Genomic DNA, 9,820 nt, shown 5'->3' with positions numbered 1-9,820 from the left:
ATGTGTAGGCTCATCGAATTTCCAAAATTTGGACACTCCTCACCACTTGAATTTTATGTTATGGCAAGTGCTCAATTACAAGCTTTCCATGAAGGATTGGCTTTCCAAAACTGAAGCCTATTTCTCTTGGCTATGTTTTCTACAAGGTTTGTGGTTGAGATTAAGTTTCATCGCTTTTGGAATTGTATAGCTACTCGTGGCCTCTAGCAGCATTTGCATGCCCTCTTTACTCGAACATATTTGGCCCTTCCACTTCGTTGAAAGCAAGCACTTGTTGGGCGATCAAGGGTAGCTTAATGACTGTGACAAGGGCAGCCATTATCCATCAAATTTAGAAGCATAAGAATGTTTTAATCTTTCATCATGTCCCACTCCCTACAGATATTAAGCAATAGATTGTCAGAGATGTAGTGGAATACTTTAGGGCAAGCTCAGAGGTTTACCTCTACACTAGCTTTTAAGGCTTTTAAAGCATACCCTTAAGCGATTGTGCTGTATTTTCTTTTTTTGTTATTTTACTACAAATTTGTTAAAAGGAAAAAAAAACTTTGTGAGAGATCTTTAATATTGAACTTTGCATAATCTCATCTTCCAACTAAATGTTTTGCCTTCTTCCATGCTTTTAATCTTCCTCTAACTCAATCCTACTTCATCGCCTAACTCCTATTGTGATTTTGCTTCAAGGCAATCATCTCCTTATTGGTGCTCGTCTTTACTTTTGGCGTGATCTTGTCCTTGCTGGTGTGAACATTGAACCTCGAAGTGTAGATTTTTGTCAAGAGAATTTCGTCAATAGTTTGAGTGACTTTGATTTTAACATGGAAGCCTTTCAAGGAAATAGGCCCTAATTAAAGCTCTCAATGCAATTATGTCATTGAATAGAAATTTGGATGGATTGATTAGTTGCAAAACATGAGAACCGTCATCTCTATCTCTATCTCTATTCTATTCTCTTCTCTCTCTCTCTCTCTCTCTCTCTCTCTATATATATATATATATATATATAACATATTATACAATGTATATAAATAGGTGTGATTGCTCCAGCTGGCAATTGCTATATATTAGCAGAACATGGAGAATTAGATTAAGGGACACATAGTGGAAGGCACAGGTAGGCTAATTCAAACAAGGCAAATCTAAACCGTAGTTAATCATTTTAATGATAGAGGGACATACATGTACCAATAAACACCAAAGACAACACATTGGGAAGGGTAGAAAGCTGCAAGAAACGGATGCATCCAAAAAAAATTTATTATATTGATGGTGAAATATGGTTTCTTCTCTTTCTTCAACACAAAGAATAAGGTTGACAAGACAACAGTGGGTGCCAAAAATGAAATCGGCACAACATAAAACACATAGCAAAGAAGATTTGACAAGGGAAGCCTATAGCAAAGGAGCAAACTGCAACCAATAGATGGCAATAGTGAGCAGGCATAACGTAGGGTTTGATTATGACTGCTAGGAGACATCAAGTCAGTTTGGAAATGAATTGCTAGGGCCTGGTGATGGAGCACAATGGCACACTACTACAATGAATAGAGCCCTTTTGGACTCCGAAGCAGATAGGCAGATGTGTGAAGAGTCAAAGCCCCTGATGTGATTATTCCAACGCATTGGAGGCTAACTCAAACAAGGCTTATTAGAACCGTAGTTAATCGCTTTAATGATAAACAACTCACTAGATAGATATGTCAACCAAATACCAAAGGCAACACATGATAAAGGTTGCTAACAAAATAGCAATGTATGCCTTAAGCCAACTAACATGACAAGGTAAGCCTACAACAAAGTAGCAAACTACAACAAAAAGCCATTGCAAAGAGAAAGCTACCAACATGTGGCACTACAAGGAGAAGGTTGATAAAACAATTGACAAGGCAACATGTATAAACACACACACACATACACACACACACACGCACGCACGCACGCACACATGAATACATCCTTAACTATGAATTATTCTTTTACGTACCCCCGTGAAATCTTCCCCTTACACTTTCTTTTGAACCACCCCACATACCAAGCCCACTAATCATCCCATACCTCCTATAATCCCTTCTTAACCCTTTCACTCATTCACTCCTTACTCCACTTGTGACTTAAACTTCACTTGTGGCTAAAGTATTTTTTAAATTATCTAAGAATCCATATGGTTTTCTATATTCCGAGGTAAAGCGATAACAAAGAATCCATATTGTTGTCTATATTCCTAGGTAAAGTGATAAAAAGCTGGGGAAAACAGGCATTACCTATCTACCCAAATGTAACTATGATGTTCTAGCACAGTATGTTTGGATGGTGGCAAGTACCCCGACCTCGAAACCTAGACTACCTGAGGATTCGACATCTTTTTTCAATACTATGTTTGTCAAACTCAATATTATTTAAAAATTCTTAATTTTGATCAAAATTTTTGCAAACTCTAGTTGCATTTTTAAACTTACGTGTCTCAAACATTTTTTCCTTATATGTTTCCCTTTTGTAAATTTTTATCCCATTGATGGAATTAATTGTATGGCTCAATTATTGATGGGACTTTTTAATCTAAACACACACACACACACAGAGGTTATATATATATAGGTGTGTGATTGGGTCGAAGAGGTTTAGTCTATGTAGGCTCATCTCTCCTACAATGGGTGGTTGAAATGCAAGACAACAAAATTTTTAGGGAGGGTTTAGAAAATTTTCTCTCTTCTGAACCGGATGTGATTGTTCTAGCTAGCAATAGCTATAGATTAGCAAAACATGGAGAATTAGATTAAGGGACAACACATATTGGAAGGAACAGGTAGGATACTTAAACAAAGCTAATCTAAATCATTGTTAATTGCTTTAATGATAGTGGGATAGAGAAACATCAAAGGCAACACATTGTGAAGGGTAGAAAGCTGCAAGACAAAGACCAATAGAAGAGCCATGATAAATCAACACAAAGCATAAGGTTGGCATGACACCAGTGGGTGCCCAAAACTGAATTAGCATGACATAAAACAAGCAATCAAAGAAGTTTTGACAAGGCATGCCTATAGCAAAGAAGAAAATTGCAATTAATAGCCATTGCAAAGAGCTATATATCTATGTATGTATGTATGTACGTACTTACTTACTTACATATGTACCTACATATATATATATATATATATAAAGAAGCCCTATTACTCTCATTTGCATATATTTGGGTGTGAGGCATATGCACATGTGCCAAAAGAGCTTCGGAAGAAGATTGATCCTAAGTCTAGGAAATGCATATGTAAAAAACAAACTACTTCGAACATTCATGAACATATCACTCAAGAGCTAGGAGAGTTAAAATTTTTCCAACTCAAGTTTTAAAAAAAAAAAAATTCTAGCTGAAACTCTTCATTATCAATTTAGGAAAATGCATGTTTTTTGGAAAAACAACACTTAAGGAATAAATTAGACCAAGTGATGGTTGTTAGAGTGTAGAGCTTGAAATTTTGAACATTTCTCCTTTTTACGGAAGCACATTCTGACACAACTACCAAAAGTTATGGGCAATCAATGATTAAAGGTTCTAAATGCCATAACCCAAAAGAAAAATTAAAACCACCTTCCTAGTCAAACTTGGACAAATTCAAAGGTGCACATGTGTTTAACTAAATCCATAGATCCCCCTCCTTCCCTATAAAAGAGCACCCATTCCTCTCATACTTTTTCTTTCACATCTTGCCTCCATCCTCTTCCCCATTCCGAGTCCTATGCAAGACACTCCTCCCTTTCCATTGACCACCACCCTACTCCCATCCTCACATGGTAAGTTACTTCGAGCCCATCTCGCAGCAGCAATAACTTAGCCATCCACCCACCATCCATTGGTCCTCAACAATCCCATTACATCGAGAAAGACTTGGAGAGCGTTCAGGTGACCATCTCTTCCTCCCTTTGGATTTCCGTCAAAGTTTTTCATTTTCTGTCAAAGTTTTTCGTCCGTCAAGTTTTTTTTCTTTTTTCCTTTTTTCCCCCTCCCCCTCCTCCATCTCCCTCTCCACCCTCCACCCCTTCCATCTCCACCACCCCCACTCCACCCTCTACCCCCCTCCTCCGTCTTCCCCTCCACCCCCCTCCATCTCTCCCACCAACCCCCCTCCTCCATCTCCCCCTCTACCACCACCCCCTTCCCCCCCTTCTCCATCTCCACCTCCCCCCCTCCACCACTACCCTTCCCCCCCCCCCCCCCCCTCCCCCATTTCCACCACCCCCCCTCCCATCTCCATCTCTACCCCCACCCTTTCACCCCCCTTCCTCTCCACCACTCCCCCAACCCCTTCCATCTCCACCACCCCTTCCCCCCCCCCCTCCCTCCATTCTTCCCCCCCCCCCCCTTTTCCTGCCCCCCTCCCATCTCCACCCCCACCCCCCCCCCTCTCTCTCTCTCTCTCTCTCTCTCTCTCTCTCTCTCTCTCTCTCCTCCTCTCTCTACATGCAACTCCTACATGCGAGTTCTACATGCAACTCCTACATGCAAGTTCTACATGTAGAGAGAGAATGTCTTACAATTTCTACATGCAGAGAGAGAAGCTCTCCAACTTGTATAAATACACCATAATGGAATGAAGCCCACACTCTTTGGGGCATTATGTTGAGTTCTACTTTGGTATTCCAAGCAATTGTCTCAAGTGTCCATGATTCCTTGTACTCCATATCCAAAAGCATGTCCTAATCTTGCAACTCCTCCTTCCCTCTCTTCCAACGTTGCAACCCATCCTCTCCATCTCTTCCTCCCTCCTCCTCCTCCTCCTCCTCCTCCTTCTCCCTCCTCCTCCCTTCTCCTCCTCCCTCCTCCCTCTCCCTTGTCCTCCTCCCTCCTCCTCCTCCTCCCTCCTCCCTTCTCCTCCTCTTCCTCCTCCCTTGCTCTTACACCTTCTTCCTCTCCCACTCCTATGCTCTCCCTAAACCCTTAGTTCCTCAACCCTTAACCTCCATATCTATGAGGGAGACGAGTTCTCCACCATGTACTCTACCCTGAACCTTGGAATCTCTTCTAAACTCTGGAACCTCCTTCTAAACTTTGGAACCTCCTTCTAAACCTTGGACCTCCTTCTAACCCTTGAACCTCTTCTAAACTCTGGAACCTCTCTCTAAATCTTGGAATTTCCTTCTAACCCTTAAAACCTCCTTCTAAACTCTGAAACCTCCTTCTAACCCTTAAACTCCTCCTAAACCCTGCAACCGCCAATGAAGATGAAAGCCTTCATTACCTCAACCATGATGATACACACCCCTTTTATACATGCGAGTTATATGTTTGCTTACCATACTTAAGCCTACATCTCTCATCGGAACACGACTCAACGTCCTAAGCTACACGTATACTTGCGAGTTCTACATGCAACTCCTACATGTGAGTTCTACATGTTCTCAAGGGTTTAGAAGAGTAGAAAGATCTACGTGCAACTTAGTTGGGTGGCCATCTTCTTTTGGTCTTACAACTATTAACCTTAATTCCTCTTTGGGTAGCATGTAGACTTTCCTCATAACCAATGGGCTTACATCTAAGGATATCCCTCATAAGGAAGAATGTGCTCTGTAAGGAACAATTCCAATACAATAGAAACAAGAATCTTTGCTATAAGTAAGAATCTCCCTCGTAAGGAACAGTTCCCAATATTATAGGATTCAAGGTCACTTAAGGAAACAAGCCCTAGTTGATGGCCTTGCCTTAAATGTACCTTAAGCAAGAATCTCCCCCGTAAGGAATAGTTTCCAATATTATAGGATTCAAGGTCACTTAAGTAAACAAGCCCCAGTTGAGGGCCTGTTGTCTCTGTGCCAACATGGACTTAGGTAGAACAGAATGTGTGTGTAGAGTAGCGGCAAAGCTCCGCTTGTAATTGCATAAGGCTAGAAATAATCCCTCTTAGAAATCTAACTTGCATGTTCTACATGCAAGTTCTACATACGATTCCTACATGCGAGTTCTACATGCAACTCCTACATGCCAGTTCTATATGCGAGTTCTACATGCAACTCCTACATGCAACTTCTACATGCGAGTTCTGCATGCAACTCTTACATACGAGTTCTACATGCCACTCCTACATGTGAGTTCTACATGCCACTCCTACATGTGAGTTCTACATGCAACTTCTACATGCCACTCCTACATGCGACTTCTACATGTAACTCCTACATGCGACTTCTACATGTAACTCCTACATGCAACTCCGACATGCGAGTTCTACATGCAACTTCTATATGCAAGTTCTATATGTAGAGAGAATGTCTTACAATTCCTACATACAAAGAGAGAAGCTCTTCAATTTGTATAAATACCCCATAATGGAATGAAGCCCATACTCTTTGGAGCATTGTGTTGAGTTCTACTTTGGTATTCTAAGCAATTGTCTCAAGTGTCCATGCTTCCTTGCACTCCACGTCCAAAAGCATGTCCTAACCTGAACTCCTCCTCCCCTCTTCTCCAACCTTACAACCCATGCTCTCCATCTCTTCCTCCCTCCTCCTCCTCCCTCCTCCTCCCTCCTCCTCCTCTCTTCTCCTCCTCCCTCGTCCTCCTCCTTTCTGCTCCTCCCTTCTCCTCCTCCCTTGCTCTTACATCTTGGAACCTCTTTTAAACTCTAGAACCTCCTTCTAAACTCTGGAACCTTTGTCTAAACCTTGGACCTCCTTCTAACCCTTGAATCTCTTCTGAACTCTGGAACACCTCTCTAAACCTTGGAATCTCCTTCTAACCCTTGAAACCTCCTTCTAAACCTTGGAACCTCCTTCTAAACTCTAGAACCTCCTTCTAACCCTTAAACTCGTCCTAAACCCTGCAACCCCCAATGAAGACGAAAGCCTTCATTACCTCAACCATGATGATACATGTTCCTTTTATACATGCGAGTAATATGTTTGCTTACCATACTTAAGCCTATGTCTCTCACTGGAATACGACTCGAGATCCTAAGCTACACGTATACTACAAACAACAACCCTGATATATCTGTAGGTGATGAAAAGCCTCGGAACCCTGCATACTGAGAATACCCTGCTCTTCCCGCGGAAGCCATGGGAAAGAGCCAACATTTGGCGTCGCTGCCGAGGATCGAGGAGTATGTTGTCTCTGTGCCAACATGGACTTAGGTAGAACAGAATGTGTATGTAGAGTAGCGGCAAAGCTCCGCTTGTACTTGCATAAGGCTACAAATAATCCATGATGATACATGTTCCTTTTATACATGCGAGTAATATGTTTGCTTACCATACTTAAGCCTATGTCTCTCACTGGAATACGACTCGAGATCCTAAGCTACACGTATACTACAAACAACAACCCTGATATATCTGTAGGTGATGAAAAGCCTCGAAACCCTGCATACTGAGAATACCCTGCTCTTTCCGCAGAAGCCATGGGAAAGAGCCAACATTTGGCGTCGCTGCCAACGATCCAGGAGTATGTTGTCTCTGTGCCAACATGGACTTAGGTAGAACATAATGTGTATGTAGAGTAGCGGCAAAGCTCCGCTTGTACTTGCATAAGGCTACAAATAATCCCTCTTACAAATCCAACTTGCAAGTTCTACATACGATTTCTACATGCAACTCCTATATGCGAGTTCTACATGCAACTCCTACATGTGAGTTCTACATGCGAGTTCTACATGCAACTCCTACATGCCACTCCTACATGCGAGTTCTACATGCAACTCCTACATGCAACTCCTACATGTAGTTCTACATGCAACTCCTACATGCGAGTTTTACATGCGAGTTCTATATGCAACTCCTACATGCGAGTTCTACATGCAGCTTCTATATGCAAGTTCTACATGTAGAGAGAGAATGTCTTACAATTCCTACATGCAGAGAGAGAAGCTCTCCAACTTGTATAAATACCCCATAATGGAATGAAGCCCACATTCTTTGGGGCATTGTGTTGAGTTCTACTTTGGTATTCCAAGCAATTGTCTCAAGTGTTCATGCTTCCTTGCACTCCACGTCCAAAATCATATCCTAACCTTGCAACTCCTCCTCCCCTCTCCTCCAACCTTGCAACCCATCCTCTCCATCTCTTCCTCCGTCCTCCTCCTCCTCCTCCTCCTCCCTCGTCATCTCTTCTCCTCCTTCCTTGCTCTTACACCTTCGTCCTCTCCCACTCCTATGCTCCCCCTAAACCCTTAGTTCCTCAACCCTTAACCTTTATGATCTACGAGGGAGACGAGTTCTCCACCATGTACTCTGCCCTGAACCTTGGAACCTCTTCTAAACTCTGATAAACTCTGGAACCTCCTAAACTTTGGAGCCTCCTTCTAAACCTTGGATCTCCTTCTAACCCTTGAAGCTGTTCTAAACTCTGGAACCTCTCTCTAAACCTTGGAATCTCCTTCTAACCCTTGAAACCTCCTTCTGAACCTTGGAACCTCCTTCTAAACTCTGGAACCTCCTTCTAACCCTTAAACTCCTAAACCCTACAACCACCAATGAAGACGAAAGTCTTTATTACCTCAACCATGATGGTAAACGTTCCTTTTATACATGCGAGTTATATGTTTGCTTACCATACTTAAGCCTACGTCTCTCACCGGAACACGACTCGAGATCCTAAGCTTCCATTTTCTTGCACCATCTGGATCGCCCATAATGCTTCTTTATTGTCACCCAAATCCAACGTGATGGGATTGTGGATCTCTTACCTAGTCGTAACTAGTTCATTCATCTTGTCTTGCCCATGGACCTAATTAAGTGGAATGTTCATTTCTCCTGTAAGGTTGCCACAAGTCGTGTACTAGGCCCCATTCTCTTCCAATCGAATCCTTGAAATGTACATTCTAGGGTTCAACAAATAACTAATCAAAACATGTTCATGAAATAATTTTATTTCACTTTAAGTAGGTTTGGGTACTACATATCTTCATGTGTAGACATAGCTTGTGGGCCAAATGCTAGAAGATGTAATATAGAAGTGCAACCAAAAAGCATGTCTTTGCTTTACTAATTTTGGGAAGAAAACTCTTGAAGTGAGACATTATAAGAGTTGGATTTCCTAGCTTCGTATCCAAATGCACTCATTATTATAGTCTAAATGACCAAAATACATGAATTGAACATGACTTAGTTTATACTATTATGAGATTTTACTAAATCAGAAATATGCATAAAATTATCCACACCCTATGCATATATGATTTGACTTTTGGTATATTAGCCATGTATCTTAAATCTTTATATTGTGTAGAAAATTGAAGACATAGTGTGAAGTTTGAGCCCAACTTCGATTTGGCATTCCTACTTACTACTCCCCCCTCTCCCTGTCTCCCACCCCGTCCCTGTCCTCTCACCTACCTGCCCCCTCTCCCCTTGTCCTTCTCATCTTCCCCCTTGTTCTTGGCTTCTCCCCCCCCACCCCACCCCCTTTTCTCCTTTCCTCCCTTGTTCTTGGGCCCCCTCTCGCCTCCCCTTACCCTTCCCCCCCCCCCCCCCCTTGCCCCTTTCCCTCCCTCTCGGCCCTCTCTCTCCCTTCCCCCCTCCCCTCCCCTCACCCTCCTCCTAGCCCTTTTGCCTCTACCAACCCTCTCCCCTCCCTAATCCTCCCACCCCTCCCCAACCTCTCCCCTCCCTTAGGTTAGTGCAAGTTAGGTTAGGTTAGTTAAACCACACTAGACTAGTTTAGGCTAGATTTAAAAAAAAAAATGGAGCCAATTAATGATAATGTGATTGAAGGTCACTCATTATCATTGAAGGTCACTTTATAAGGATACAAGCCCCACTTGTTTCTGACCTTATTGAGAATTTAGTTGCCTAGGCTAGCCATGAAAGTTTTCCACTTTATATTTCCCCCCATCTT

The sequence above is a fragment of the Dipteris shenzhenensis genome, chromosome 12, assembly GCF_047967505.1.
Source record: "Dipteris shenzhenensis isolate YYH24624 ecotype China chromosome 12, Dip_SZ_1.0, whole genome shotgun sequence".
In the NCBI taxonomy this organism is placed as follows: Eukaryota; Viridiplantae; Streptophyta; class Polypodiopsida; order Gleicheniales; family Dipteridaceae; genus Dipteris; species Dipteris shenzhenensis.
The sequence above is the reverse complement of the archived record's forward strand: the minus strand, read 5'-3'. Positions refer to the sequence as shown.